The 10,460-nt window shown below is 49.4% G+C and overlaps 1 pseudogene; it reads right to left on the bottom strand.

The window, feature by feature from the left end:
• Nucleotides 1–877: 877 nt before the first annotated feature.
• LOC128043584 (60S ribosomal protein L18a-like) lies at nt 878–1,404 on the bottom strand (annotated as a pseudogene).
• Nucleotides 1,405–10,460: the final 9,056 nt, after the last annotated feature.

Here is a 10,460-nt window from a genome sequence, read left to right as displayed (position 1 = left end):
CTCTTTCTATGATCCAACAGATGTTGGCAATTTGATCTCTGGTTCCTCTGCCTTTTCTCAATCCAACTTGAACATCTGAGAGTTCTCGGTTCACGTACTGTTGAAGCTTAGCTTGAAGAATTTTAAGCATTACTTTGCTAGCATATGAAATTAGTGGAATTGTGTGGTAGTTTGAACATTTTTTGGCATTGCTCTTCTTTGGGATTAGAATGAAAACTGAACTTTTCCAGTCCTGTGGCCACTGTTGAGTTTTCCAGATTTGCTGGCATATTGAGTGCAGCACTCTCACAGCATCAACTTTTAGGATTTGAAACAGCTCAACTGGAATTCCATCACCTCCACTAGCTTTGTTCGTAAGGCCCGCTTGACTTCTTACTCCAGGATGTCTGGCTCTAGATGAGTGATCACACCATTGTGGTTATCGGGACATTAAGACCTTTTTTGTGTAGTTCTTCTGTGTATTCTTGCCACCTCTTCATAATATCTTCTGCTTCTGTTAGGTCCATAGCATTTCTGTCCTTTATTGTGCCCATCTTTGCATGAAATGGTTCCTCGGTATGTCTAATTTTCTTGAAGAGACCTCTAGTCTTTCCCATTCTATTGTTTTCCTATATTTCTTTGCATTGGTCACTTAGGAAGGCTTTTTTTATCTCTCCTTGCTATTCTTTGGGACTCTGCATTCAGATGGGTATATCTTTCCTTTCCTCCTTTGCATTTCGCCTTTCTTTTCTCAACTATTTGTAAGGCCTCCTCAGACAACCATTTGCCTCTTTGCAAATTCTTCTTTTGGGGGATAGTTTTTTTTTGGGGGGGGGGGGGCAACTCGGTTTTCCCGTTAAGTTTTATTTGGGCAGAGCCGGGGACAGAGGGCCTGCACCTAAAAGAAGGTGTTGGGCCTCTTGGTGGTGAAGCGTGGCTTGTTCTGGTGACGGAGGATGCAGTGGGGCGCTGGGAACTTGATGGAGTCGTGGAGCTGCTTGACCGCTGGTCGGCGGCGCTTTCCGGCTGCGATCTGCTCCACCTTCATGATCTGGATTGAGTGGGCCGGGCTCGGTGCCGGGCGCCCATGTCTCGGTAGCACTGGGTGACGGCGCCGGCGGTGGTCAGATCCCGGTACTCGCGGTACATGTTGTGGGTGCTGCTGCGGGAGTCATAGCGTAGCCAGATGCCGAAGTTCTTCACTCGCAGGGGAGATTTCTCGAACACCTGTCCACAGTAGACGATTTCCCCCGAGGATTTATTCATCTTCTTCAGCTGAGACACAAAGTACCAGAAGCGGGACTTGGCAACAACATGATTAGGCTCAAAAATTCTCATGCGATAGAAGGGAAGCATGCGGCATTTGGGGGTCGGCAGGCAGCGCCCCACCAACTTATGTTCTCGAAGCGTCCCTGAGGCCTCCATGGCGCTCTACCCACGACCGCCGCCACCCTCGAAAAGGAAGGCTTTTGGGGGATAGTTTTGATCACTGCCTCCTATACAATGTCACGAACCTCTGTCCATAATTCTTCAGGCACTCTATCAGATCTAATCCCTTGAATCTATCTGTCATTTCCTCTGTATAATCATAAGGGATTTCATTTAGGTCATACCTGAATGGTCTAGTGGTTTTCTTCAATTTAAGTCTGAATTTTGCAATAAGGAGTTCATGATCTGAGCCATAGTCAGCTCCTGTTCTTGTTTTTGCTGACTGTATAGAGCTTCTCCGTCTTCGGCCACCAAGAATATAATCAATTTGATTTTGGTATTGACCATCTAGTGATGTCCATGTGTAGAGACATCTCTTGTGTTGTTGGAAGGAGGGTGTTTGCTATGACCAGTGCGTTCTCTTGGCAAAACTCTGTTAGACTTTGCCATGCTTCATTTTATACTCCAAGACCAAATTTGCCTGTTACTCCAGGTATCTCTTGACTTCCTATGTTTGCATTCCAGTCCCCTATGATGAAAAGAGCATCTTTTTTGTTGTTGTTGTTAGCTCTAGCAGGTCTTGTAGTTCTTCATAGAACCATTCAACTTTAGCTTCTTCAGCATTAGTGGTTGGGGCATAGACTGGGATTACTGTGATATTGAATGGTTTGCCTTGGAAATCAACAGAGATCATTCTGTCATTTTTGAGATTGCTTCCAAGTACTGCATTTTGGACTCTTGTTGACTAGGCGGGCTACTCCATTTCTTCTAAGGGATTCTTGCCCACAGTAGTAGATATAGTGGTCATCTGAACTAAATTCGCCCATTCCAGTCCATTTTAGGTCACTGATTCCTGAAATGTCGACGTTCACTCTCGCCATCTCCTGTTTGACCACTTCAACTTAACTTGATTCATGGACCTAACATTCCAGGTTCTTATGCAATATTGCTCTTTACAGCATCAGACTTTACTTCCATCACCAGTCACATCCACTACTGAGCATTGTTTTTGCTTTGGCTCAGGCTCTTCATTCTTTCTGGAGTCATTTCTCCACTGTTCTCCAGTAGCATATTGGGCACCTTCCGACCTGGGGAGTTCTTCTTTCAGTGTCATATCTTTTTGCCTTTTCATTCTGTTCATGGGGTTCTCAAGTCAAAAATACTGAAATGGTTTTCCATTCCCTTCTCCAGTGGACCATCTTTCGTCCGAACTCTCCACCATGACCCGTCTGTCTTGGGTGGCCCTACATGGCATGGCTCACAGTTTTATTGAGTTAGACAAGGCTATGGTCCTTGTGATCAGTTTGGTTAGTTTTTCTGTGATTATGGTTTTCATTCTGTCTGTCTTCTGACAGAGAAGGATAAGAGGCTTGTGGACGCTTCCTAATGGAAAGGACTAGCTATGGAGGAATCTGGGTCTTGCTCTGACGGGTGGTAAATGCTCAGTAGATCTTTAATCCAACTTTCTGCGGATAGGTAGGGCTGTGTTCCCTTCCTATAGTTAGGCCTGAGGCCAGCTATGATAGGGGTAACAGAGGTAATGGCGACCTCCTTCAAAAGGACTTATGCCACCATGCCGCAGCTCCCAAGACTGTCATATTCCGTGCTCCTGACCCCATGGCAGGCCACTGTTGACGTATGCCTCTGCCAGAGACTCCTGGACACACACAAGCCTGGTTCAGTCTCTTGTGGGGTCGCTGTTCCTTCCTCCTGGGTCCTGGTGTGCTCATGGCTTTGTTTGTGCCCTCCAAGAGTCTGTTTCCCTGGTTCCTGTGGGAGTTCTGTAATCAAATCCCACTGGCCTCCAAAGTCAAATTCTCTGGGGCTTCTCAGTCCCTTTCCCAGGTTGGGAAATCTGTTGTGGGCCTAGAACTTTTGCAACAGTGCAAAACTTCTTGGTATAGTAGTTCTCCAGTTTGCGGTTCGTCTGCTTGGCAGCTCTATGGTGGGGCTCACGACAGCCTCCTCCAAGAGGACTTGTGCCACGTGCCACGCCTCCCGGGTCTGCTGCACCCAGAGCCCCTGTCCCCGCAGCAGGTCACTGCTGCCCGTGACTCTGAAAGAGACACTCACACACTCAAAGGCAGGTCTGGCTCAGTCTTTTGTGGGATCCCTGGGTCCTGGTGCACACAAGGTTTCATTTGAGCCCTCTGAGCATCTCTGGTGGGTATGAGGTTTGATTCTAAACTCAGTTTCGCCCCTCCTACTGTCTTGTTGGGGCTTCTCCTTTGCCCTTGGACATGGGATATATTTTCTTGGTGGGACCCCTGTCCAACAGCTGCCCCATTACCCTCCCCTGGGGAGCAGGGTGACCTGCTTTCTAGTGTTTCCTTCCAGAGATTTCTACACATGTACAACACAGCCACATACATTCCAATAAAAAACAGTAGCTTAACTTGTGTTCTGCATCATGTGTTCCCTGAAGGAGAGGTTTGGAGCCTGTTGCATTTAAGTACATAAAGAGGGTTCCCATTCTTTGTTATGGCTGCATGGTACTCCTTTGAGTGACTCTCTTAGAACTAAATAAACTTTAACCAATGGATATTAGATTGCTTCCAATCTTTTTCAATTACAAACTCTGCAGCAATAGATACCATTCTATATGCATCATTTTCACATATTTGAGGACATGTGTAAGATAAATTCCAAAAGGCGGAATTATTAGGTTAAAGGGTACAAACATGTCAGTTTTGATCCATATTGACAAATCATTTTTCATACAGTTTGTACCAATATATCCTCCCACCAGCAGTGTGTCTGTTACCCACATTCTCACCAACACAGTTAGTTATCAAACTTTTTGATCTTTACCAACATAATAGATGAAAAATGGCTTGCAAATACAGTTCAATTCATTTTATAAGTAAGGTTAAGGTTTACTTGTGTTTCATAAGTAACCTTTTACTTAAGGTTTTGCATGTTTAGGAGCCAAGTATTTCCTTTTTTAATAAACTGTCCGAATCCTTTGCCCAATTTTTCTGTTGGTTGTCAATCTATTTCTTATTGATTTGGAGGTGTTCCTTATAGATTAAGGAACTTACTCTTTTGTCAGTAATATAAGTTTAAGTATTTTCACAAAGTGTATCTTTTGATTTGCTGGTGGACTTTTTTCACTATTGTTAAAGGATATTGAAATTTGTTGATATTTTGGGTTATAGCTATTTAAGTGTCTGATTATAAAAACATTCCTCCATTTTTTCTAGTACTTTTATGCTCTTGTTTCTACATCATTCCCTCTTCTGATTGATTTTCTTTGCCTTGATTTACCCATTCACCAAATAAAAGAGTCTTCCCTTATAGATATTCATTGGTCATATCACTGGGAAGGACATTAAACAGAAAAGGTAGAGATCACAGGAGGAGGAATGGTGGGGATTTCCGGATCAATTTCTGTCGCTGTGTGACCATAGCCAAGTCCCTTCCCTTCCTTGAGTTTCAGAACAAGGAAGTTGACCTGAGTGCTCACAAAGGCCACTTCCTTCTCCCTGTCTCTCTCACTGTTGAGCTATTTATTCTTTGAGTCTGGAGTTTGGAGTTGCCTGGGCTGTGGCAATCAGGGAAGGCTTCCAGGAGAAGGTGGGTCTTCATCCAGGCCTAGTCTAGGAGCTGGAGATGACCGAAGCCTCTGCTTTGTACCAAACTCTCTTACCTTACCTCCTGCAGTCCTCAAAACAACCCAGTGAGCCAGTGAGACTGGATTACCTTGCTCTGCCCATTTCACAGATGAGAAAACTGAGGCTTTGAGATGTTGAGCAACTTGCCCAGGATCCTAGAGCCAGTCCACGGTAGAGCTGGGCCTCAGATGCTAGCCTGTGATGAGCAGAAGCTGGGGTTCTCAGTTTGAGAGCTGGGGGGCAGGGGTGCTGGCTCTGGGAGTGGACAGTGGTCAGTGACTCTCTTTGTGGTAGGAGCGTGCATTGGGAAGCAGCTGGAGTTGGGCAATAGGAGGCCAAGAGCCCACGGATAAGGCCCACGGTGGGCGGGCAATGTGCCCGTCCCGGCAGCTGGAGTTTAGATGAAATCTCGACTAGCCCAACCCAAAGGCTAGGAGACGGACCACGTCAACCCAGGCCCAGGGAAGCCCACTTCCTGCTTCGTGGGGCCTGGCTCACTGCTCAGCTTTTGCAGCGTCTCCTGGCACTTTTCCCTGCCGGAACTGTTCATCTTGTTTTACTGTGAGCGCCGTTGTGCAGGATCCACATTTCCAAGCTCTCTCCCACGGCCTCCCGGCTTGCTCACATCTCATGGTCATGCTCTCCACCTGGCTGGCCCCTGGTGACTTCTGAGTTTGAGGACCTGAATTAGCGGCACAGAACCTGGGAGGTGCAGAGGTGATAGTTTGCAGGGAGAAGGGAGGTCTTTGAAACAAAGGAAACAGAGGCCCAGAGGGAGGCAGCAACATCCCAGAGTCCCACCGTGGAGCCAGGCAGCAGCAGAAGTAGGGTGAGGATCCATGACTCCTAGTCCAGTGCTTGCCGACCTGCCTTCCGCTGCCTCCCAGAAGCCATGGGCTGTGGAGGGGGGTGGGAAGGGTGGCACAGAACCACCCGAAGGAAAAGAATGGAGAACACAACTGACGGCTCCCTGGATGGCCGGTCCCGCCACCCACACTGTGACCCAAGGCAAGTCCCTGCCACCCCTGGGCCTCAGTGTCCCTGTCTCACAGAAGGAGGATGGACCTAGGACAACCTAGGACATCTACACTGTCCGTGAGCTCCTGAGCGCCCCCCACCCTCCCCGCTCCGAGCCTCGGGAACAAACCGTGCATTCCTCGGGCCTGTTCCGCACGGGCTAATATTGACCCAGGGCTGTTTCCTTTGGCCTGTGCAGGGGCTGTGTTTGCTCTGGCAGGACCCCTAGCCTCACCTGTGCCCCTCTGTTCTCCCGCCGTGCTGGCCAAGACAGGAGGGACCCAGACGTGTGCCTCATAGGCTGGGGGCGGAGGGAGGAAGCAGAAACCACAAGGGGCCCAGAGCACTATCCCATGACCTCCTCACCCCTGCCCAGCTTTTAATGCTTCCAGTGTCTTTTTTTTTTTTAATAAGAACTACCCAAACAGCAAAATGTCTGAGGTCTTTTTTTAGTGTTGTGTTTTATAAATATAGTCTGTTAACAAATATCTAACACTCATCCATACACACACATATGATACAATAAATATTTGTTTTATTTCACTTGGGAATCACACGGGAAACTTAAAAGAATCCTTTCCTCGGAGAAATGGCTGATTCCAGGGTCAGGCCAGGGACAGAAAGAGATAAGCCCAAAATATCTTTCTGCACCAGGAAGTAAGGGAGAACTCGAAGAGCAATGAAGCCATCGTGTTTGCTCTGAAATCACAAGAGCCAGCAAGAAGGGCCCCCTCCAGCCCACTCTGAGCATCAGAATAAGAAAAGGATAGTCACATTATTACCCATTGAATAAAACAAGAGTTATCATTTATCACCCTGAAAAAATGCACAAACGGTTAAAAGTGTGATGAGAAGTTAGTAATTAGCATTGCTTCCAAGTACCCCGCTAAACATGCTTTTCTGAGACAAAGGGGAACGTGTAACCTGACTATGGAGAAGCCTGCAGGTCGATCCCAGCCGAGGGTCCAGGGGGCCTTCATCAGCAATGGAGCAAAACCCAAGCACGTGCCACCTGGCAGGATACAGCAAGAACCCCAACATCGCTTCTGTGATAGCTCAGCTAAAGACACACCAACTTGAATCCAGCCAGGAGCAAACAAACCCCAAACGAGGCTCACTCTGCCAAGCAACTGGCCTGCCATCTTCAGCAGCATCAAGACTGTGAAAGCTAAGAAGAGATGAGGAAACAGCAGTTCCAGGCCAAAGTCTACTGGAGAGACAGGACAGCTCAATGCCAGGGCACTCCTGGGACCACGGGTGACTTCAGATGGAGCTTGAGGGTGGCCGACGAGACGCATCAACATTCGCGTCCTGATTTCCAGGTGGAGGTGTGTTTGTGCGGGAAAGGTCCCTATTGGCAGGAAACAGGCACTAAAGTATTCAGGGGGCTGGGTCACCATAACAGCCACTTATTTGCAAATGATCTAGGGGGAATGGTTTTTAGGGCTTGACTTGTACCTTCTCAGTGATCTGCAAGATCGTTAGAAAATTAGAGCAGGGAGGGGGACTTCATGAATCTAAGGCCTCCTGAGTCCTGAGCTAAGATTCCCAGCGGAGGCCAGGAGGAGCAAGGGGCTGCCTTGCAGGAGGCTGGCTCCTCTCACCTCCTTCGAAGCACTTCCAGCAAATGAAATGAGAAACGGACATCCAGAGAAGGCACAGCCTTGCCTGAGGCCACAAAGAGAACAGGGCAGCAGGCACTGGCAGCTCCCATCTTCCTGTGTTTCTGTCTCCCTCCTTCAGGCTTTTTGAGGCCTCCCAGGATTCTGGGCAGCACCTGCTCCCCTGGGGCTGACACCAGACAGAGACCAGAACTCTTAAGTTTTGTCCTCGCCTTGCCTTGTTCATCCTTGTTCGCTTAGGTCTTCCCCTCTCTAGGTCTCCATCCCCATCTCTGGTCCAAGCGGACAGCAAGTTAGTGGTGTTCTATGGGGCTGCGAGTCAGGGACTCAGCTTTAGCCAGTTCGGTCCCTGGCCCTCTGGATAATCTGGAACAGGTCACTGAAGCTCTCTGCAATTGTTTCCTTATCATCACATGGCAAGATAACGTGTCAAAATTTTCACCGATGCCTCCTTCCCCAGAATTTCCCATGTCCCGTCTCCATCGCACCCCCCTGCTCCTCAGTCCCCATCTGGGGCCTGGCATCCTGCCATCCTCAGGATAACACAGAAGCATGCAGATGACGCGAGAGTCAAATTCACTGACTTTTGAGTTTCCAAAGTCCAGACTCCACCATCGCGTAGAGAATGGGGACGCCCAGGTGGTGAACCAGAGGCACCCACCTTTGGGACCAGGTAGATTTCTGGGCTGCAGGGGGTGGAGACAAGGCGCTGCGAGGGAACCTGGGAGGCTGTGAGCCCCTCAGCTCCCAGTGGAGTGGGCATCCGGATGCTCAGAGGGTCTGATTTCCTAGGATGTGGTGAGAACAGAGTTCCTACCTGGCGCAGGAGGCAGGGACAAGCCTTTCCCAGGGGCAGATGAGGCAGCCAGAGCACCCCCACGGCATGTGAGCAGAGAGCTCTCCCCCAGAGGGACGGGTGCAGGGAACCTTCTCCCCTGTACCCATGGCGGCACGACAGTGGCACTGACGTGGCCCCAGGGAGCTGGTGGCTCCAAAGGGACGCTGTGCTGAGAGATCAGGGAGGACTCAGCCGTGCCCTCAAGGACAGAAACACAGGGACAAGCCCGCAGATGCCAGCACTGGCTTCTAATGTGCCCCTCCCACCTGAGCCCCCAGACCTTCCACAACCCTGGGGCAGGGGCCAGGGGCCAGGGGCACAGGGAATGACTAGGTGATGATGTTTCCATAACTTAATGGGGTGAAGGCATCACACAGAAGTTCAGGTCAGTTCAGAATTTAGAAAGAAAGCTGCTCTCCTCACACCTCATTGTTGTTCCGTCGCTCGGTCGTGTCCACCTCTTTGCAACCCCATGGACCGCCAGGCTCCCCTGTCCTTCACCATCTCCCAGAGTTTGCTCAAACTCAAGTCCACTGAGTCGATGATGCCATCTAACCATCTCATGCTCTGTTGCCCCCTTCTGCCGTCAGTCTTTCCCAGCATCAGGGTCTTTTCCAGTGAGTCAGCTCTTCACATCATGTGGCCAAAGTTTTGAAGCTTCAGCTTCAGCACCAGTCCTTCCAATGAATATTCAGGGTTGATTTCCTTTAGGATTGACCAGTTTGATCTCCTTGCAGGCCAAGGGACTTTCAAGAGTCTTCTCTGGCACCGTCTATTCTTCAGGGCTCAGCCTTCTTTACGGTCCAACTCTCACATCTGTACATGACCAATGGAAAAACTGTAGCTTATTTGCAAATTTTGATTGCTACCTAAGGTGTGGTAAACAGGAACAGATCAGGGGCATGCTGGGGGCAGGCTCCCATGGGCTGGTGAGGCTAACTGCGCATGCACGTTTGTAACTCTGCATTCAGCAACCCTATCAGCACGATGATAAGTATTTACAGAACGATGGGAGTATTTACACCTTGGAAATTGGCAGATGCTACTAGTCGATAGGAATCGTAGTTTGTTTTGCTTTTCAGAGGGACTCGGCTAGCATGTCCCCGAATAGCATCTCCTGCACAAGGTTGCCGTGGGCAACAAGTGAACTTGTTCAGAGAACTTGGCACTGTGCCTCGTACCCAGCAGAGGCTCAGTCAGGGATGGCTGCTTCCGCTGCTGTTGCCTCAACAGGAAGATGAGGTCAGGCCCTTTCTGAGCTGGCCCCCTGTCTGTCTCACTGCTGGCGTTGGGATCAGGGGCTGTGGCATTATTTAGCCCCATGAGTCACCAGAGCTGTCCAATGTGAGGACCCCCAAGCCCCACCCCTGAGAAAGCCTTATCTTGAGGAGGCTATGCTCAGTTTGCAAAGACTCACGCTACTCGGTGGAGGACAGCAAGGCCTACTGTCGGCCTTCTAGGCGAGCCAGGAACACCAGTCTCTGAGCAGGACCAGCAGCAGGGTACAAGCCCCTGGATGCGGGGACAAGGTTGATGGGAAACAGAGATATGGACCCCTGGACACCTGGACAGTCGACCATAGCCAGCTCTGTAAGGGCTGAAAGCACTCAGTGGAAAAGCTACAGTTGTTTGCCCCATTCTGTGAGCTGCCTGTGTGTTTGTGATCAGGTGACAGGAAAATGGTTTTCTTCCTGGTCTCAGGCTGTATCGCATGCCCCGTCACACTCTGCGGAGGCTCACAGAAGGGTGACATTGGGATTGTTTATGTTTGTTTTATTTTTCTTCATTTCAGGATGCCCATTCCTGGCCCAGAAACCACATCGCCATTAAGAGGTCAGGATATTTGAGGCCCCTGTGCCCACTCCACCCAGCCTGGGTTGAGGGAGCCCAGGGTATACGCTGATGCTGGCCACTGACTGTCCACAAAGGCAAGCAGAGCCATAAACAAGAGGGGCGGGAACT

This window comes from Budorcas taxicolor, chromosome 2, assembly GCF_023091745.1.
Source record: "Budorcas taxicolor isolate Tak-1 chromosome 2, Takin1.1, whole genome shotgun sequence".
Lineage (NCBI taxonomy): Eukaryota > Metazoa > Chordata > Mammalia > Artiodactyla > Bovidae > Budorcas > Budorcas taxicolor.
Note: the sequence above shows the minus strand (reverse complement) of the source record. Positions and strands in the feature narration are given on the sequence as shown.